Here is a 5,724-nt window from a genome sequence, read left to right as displayed (position 1 = left end):
TAAAATAAAATTACAATTTGTTTATTGCAGTTGGATTTTTATTTATTAATTGTCCTCATCATCTTTTTTTACTCTTTATTATAAGGAATTTTAGTGTTGTCCACCCTAGTAGAATTATACACATTGTTGTAGAGTGTTTATGTACACCGAAACGATAAACAAAATACAAAGAGAAATAATAAAGAAAGAATCCAAAAATCCTTAACAGCCCAAAATTTGTTCCAGGGCGGCTGCCACTGGAAAAACCCCGCAGGGACACATATGCCCACATGAGATATTCCCCTCAGCAATTCTTGATTATAATCACAACGGAAGTGTGAGTAAACAAAAAAAGGGTATATCCTGGGAATCATGAAGATCCTGGTCTAAAAAGAGATCGTGGGCGACGCCCCGACACAGGTTGGAGTAGTACGTTACCTAATTTTTAGTTTGAAGAATAATTATCATGATAATAAATCTTGATTATATTTTTAAAATGCGTATCAAGATACAACAAGATGCAGCCAACATACATTTGTCGCGAAAAGACAAACGCATAGTGAAATAGATTGTGCGATTTCCAAAGTTCTCGAACTGGATAATTTGGGAAATTATCGCATTGGTTCATGCTCGAACAATTATAATATAAAAAATCCATGCAGGATACATACCAAATTATGTATTAACTAGTAATTTTGTTGGTATGCAACTATAAGATCGCATGAGAAAATAAGACAGGTGATAGCCTCTATTAAGGGAAACTGTGCTTGTGCAGCTAAGGTTCTCAATAACCTGTCGTGCTCTGTTTCTTCTCTATACCCTACCCACCTGTCTCCTCATGCGCTGATTGTAGCATCAGCTAAGCCGAGATCAAATCTATCGAAGTTGCCCTGCAGGTGCATAAGCAGGTCCCTCTCTAGATGTTTGGACATAGAGCTTGAGTTCCCATCTAATCTTCCACCTTTCTCACGGCTGAGCACTTGCTGTACTATAATAGAAGTTAGCGTCTAGAAGAGCATTTGTTATACATAAATATAAGTGAGAGTAGAGCGTGAAAATAAGAATGAAAATCGGATTAGTTGATTGTGAGAATCAAGGGAGAACAAAAATAAGACTCTCAGATATTGATCACTTTAGTATGAGAATAGGTCAACCATCAGTACATTAGCCTCCCTAAGTGCACGATTGACTTTCCTTCAGTTCCCGATTCCAGCAACTCAAGATTAAGAGCTTGATTTCATAGGATCTGCCTTTTGGTATATAAACGAATATTTATCCCAAAATATTATATATGTTATTGGAGGCATAGATACATTTGTGATGAGCTTCTTCACTATATGAGCATGTGTATTTAATGTATGCGAATAGTGAATTGAGGTGTTTTAAGTATTATAGTCTCATGCTCTTCCAAGAGCAATGTGTCTGCTTTCGTATATATACCAATAACTTTCAAAAAAATTGTACTAGGCTATATATAATTAAAACTATGGCATATAATCATCCTTGACAGTAAAATCATGAACGGAACTGCGTTTGCATTCATTAACTGAACTTCTCAACCAATGTTCATCTGGCGCACAGGATGGCCAAAAAAAAACAATCGTTCGATTTACCATAGTTGTCTAGGTCGTCATCAGGCCAGAATATGAGACACGCGGAAGTCTAAAATAAGTCCCTCCAAACCATGTAGATAAATACCAGTGTCGGGAAGAGTTCACTTGCTATTCAAATATAGAATTTATTTTTTGGGAATTTCATACCATAAGCTAGTGGTTCTCCTGAACTCCACACATGTCATTTAAACCTAAAATATGAACGAAGAACCACTTATAGATTAAAAATTTTAAGTCAGTAGTTCATATTCCAATGGCAACGATGACTGTTAATCTGTCAATCAAAAGCATTATGCTCTAAGCATTTAAGTGCAGCATGTCTGAATTAAGTGACCATGGGTGTGGATTCGTCTCTTCGAAGCCACTCGATTCTCTTACATAGCAGCATGTTATAGTAGGTTTCAAACATGGCTTAGTACCCGCAGTCCCCAAACGCGTAAAACCCTTTAGAATATAGAGTGATATCATTTGTACTCTCTATAGTGTGCTATTTATACTCAATTTCGATTTTCAAAACGAATTGTGAAGAGATCTATAGGTAGAATTACGCTGGTCTTCTTTTCTTGATTATTTTTTTATAATGATTTAAAAAATAAGCTCATATGCAAACACCTGCGATTTGCTGACACGCATCTAAACGGTATTCAACCGCTACTGAATAAACCTCAACACCAACTTTTACAACATCCAACTCAAGTATAATTGAGTATATTATCTAACATGGAACCTGACCTGTGCGGGTTATCAGGACTGTGCGAATGCCGGAACTAACTCACACAAATCATAACCTCCGTAATTTGCAAAATGCGAACCTGGAGGCAAACAGCGCTTCGTTTGGGCGACGAGCAATCTTTTTTGTTTGGTGTGCTGGCATTAGCTTAAAATAGGAGCTTGTCTTGTTTGAAAAAAGAACAAAATAATTTTTTAACTAGCGTTGACAGAAAGGAACTCAGCGGACATTCGTGTGAGAGGATAAAAAAGCTACAATACATAACTGAACAAGAGTTTGAGACCAGGGACTGCAATTGAACCACCATAATAGCGAAGTCAGCGCACCTCAAAAACGTATGACCTTTCGTGTCAATGCGAAGGCGCTCCCATAGTGCGCATTAATCCTCAGTGTGAGCAGAGCCCAGTTCATGCTTGGACCACGTCTATAAAAAAGAGTAGAGAGCCTGCAGCCATGCTAGTTCCACAATGGTGGACGCTTATCATGCTGGCTTGAGCGTCATAACTCCAGGATATAGTGTTTACGCTCGTGAGACTCTTACGACGAGCTAGTCACTGCCTCAGTCGAGTCTGTGTAACACATATGTGCGAAGAGGGTTACGAGAACCTCGTTGCTCACTGAGCGTTAGTTCTCTTGAGCGAAGTCAATACTTCGGGTTGGATTTTGGTGCGAGTGGCTTTCCGCTTAAGCTAATAACTTTCTTTACTTCTTAAAATTTTTGTTAATAATTATACCGAGATCAAAAACTTCTAAGCCAATTTTTAAACGGCATTATCCGAATATCGAACCCGAACCAACTTATATTGGAAATAAGAGTCTTGACCCAAACCCAATAACTCTGTGTCGAAGTTGAGGAGAATCCAAGATCCTGTTTTTTCGGGTTAGATTTTTATGACAAAACCCTAAGTTGTTCTTACTGCAGACCCAATAAATTCGAATTTATAATTTTTGATATCAATGGTTCGGATAATACCCGTAATTTTGAATTTTAAAGTTCCAACTAAGATAAGCTCTCAAGCTCCTGTATGCATGATCAAGAAGATTTTTTGTGATATCATGTAATATAGAATTAAGGCTCTTAGTTCTGTATTTTGATTCATTAAAAAAAAAAAAACTAAAAACAATTGACTTTAACGTAGTTTTTTAATGGATATCTAAGTTGACTTTTGTGAATGACCTTGATGAGGAGCGTTCCAACGCATTTGCTAAACGAGTTCTTCCATTGCAAGGTAATGTTGCGTCCTAAAATGTTTTGTGGCCGGTGAGAAAATATAAAACTTTAAACGTCTTAAATTTTGTATAACGAAAGATCTAAGCAACAATTAGATAAAAGAAAGGTTTATATTTAATATTCTGTAAGATCAAATTCTAAGAGACTTTCATAAGAGTTTTTTATGTGGAAATCCACGGAAAAAGGGGGAAAACCCATGGATCTGAGGTCTCACTTTATAGAAATTGCAAATCTACTTTTAGTTAGTTTTTTTTTTTTTGGGGCAAACTCAATTACAAATCAAGGTGCTTTCTATGAGGAGAAGGCACTTGGGCTCTTGAGATGTATGCAAATATATACAACAATTACAGACTGCAATTTACATTCTATGGAATAGTATGTCATCAGAAACTTGACATGTTCAATTGTCAGGCCAAGGCGAATCTAGTCGACTACGGGCGACGGATAAAGTCCGTATACATCACTCTTAGTTCGGAGTGGCTAAACAGGATGGGTGCGAAAGACATCCCATTAATTTGAGGATGGAAACAATGGACGTTTTTGAGAGAAAGAACTATAAATCGGCATTTGAAGATGTCAGAGTATAGAGCGTGTAAATTCTGCTACAGAAGGTTGGCAAGTGACAAGCAGTCAGCCCGAGATCCGCTGACGAGAGTTTGGAATGGTCGTCAAAGACGCTTGTCTGGCGACGGGGATCAGAAGGATCATAGTCGGCGAGCCGTACAAATAATAGAAAGATCATAGTCGTGTAACGATAATCAGACATGACCCGTTAGTCGGGCCTATCGGCGACAGACATGCCGGACTTAACTAATTGGTGATGTTGTGGTCCAGACGGTACCGGTAGTCGAGTTAGAGCGACGATGGGATCGTAATTGGAGATGTGTGTTTTTAGAGGCCTATAAAAAACAAATAATGAATTTTTAAAAAGAAAACAATAGTTGAGATGATTAGATTTGTGTAAATAATAAAAAAAGGTCAATTAAATTTCATTAATAATTAAATAAATTACTTAATTTAAATAAAAAATATTTATTTTGATTGAGAGACACATTCAATCATTCCCAATGATATTCGTAAATCAGAAGTTTATCAGGAGATCAAAGAAATTTACAGCAGCTCAGGAAAACTGCACATTATTGCAAGACGTGACTCTCTCAGATTAGAGAGTGCAGAAACCAAATTTAGAAAAAAGGATTATATGCTTCGACTTAAGTTTGGGACAGTTTTTCTTTATTGTTTAAAATATTAAAAAAAATGTATACTAAAAAATTTATTTAAAGAAAAAATTATCTAAATATATAACAACGCTAAATGTATAAAAACATCACATTGATCAGCATCGTGAAAAAACGGGACAGTTTTTTACGGATTGAGCCACTGCCGTTTTGATTCTCTCGATGGTTGACAAAATTTCTTATCTCCCCTTACTACTACGGTATTAATGTCTTCCGAGCTCAGTCCTTTTTTTCTACAGATAACATTTTATTTTATTTTTTTATCGAGAGAGAGAAAAATTCAAGTTAACTTAAATACTGAAAAATAATCTGGTACGATCTACAAAGGCACGAATCGAGATATGGATCATTTTGATTGAGAGAAGTATTTCAGATCCAAACCATCTTCTTACCCACTAAATCACCTCTCATAGAATTCATCTTAGCTTGAGCATCCATTCGCCATCAAAAATACTCAACTACCGTCAATGGTTTTTCGACCCCGCACCAACCCAACGAACTCCATTGCTTGGGCCCACCAACCTCTGTCGGTAAGAAGTATCATCACCCAACTCACTGTCGCCCAGAACACACTCCACTTGGACCACCTTACGCCACCCCACAATTATCAGCTATCAACGCGAGACTCGTTCTCCTCGACTCCCATTATTAAAAACCGATAGCGTTGAGACCACCATCATTGCCATCACTGTGGATTGCAGAATAGCGGATAGAGTGAAGTCGTAAACTAACGTAACTATTGAGTGACAACTAATTTTTACGAGGCAACAACCTCATGATTTTTCTCTCCCCCCCCCCCTAAAAAATTAAAATAATATGATCTTTAGGTGATTGCCCCTAGTAGAATTATACACATTGTGTAGAGCTGTTATTGTTAGAGAACGATAAACAAAATACAAAGAAAAATAATAAAGAAAATCCAAAAATATCCTT

The sequence above is a fragment of the Dendrobium catenatum genome, unplaced genomic scaffold (genome assembly GCF_001605985.2).
Source record: "Dendrobium catenatum unplaced genomic scaffold, ASM160598v2 fragScaff_scaffold_1434, whole genome shotgun sequence".
Taxonomy (NCBI): domain Eukaryota; kingdom Viridiplantae; phylum Streptophyta; class Magnoliopsida; order Asparagales; family Orchidaceae; genus Dendrobium; species Dendrobium catenatum.
Note: the sequence above shows the minus strand (reverse complement) of the source record.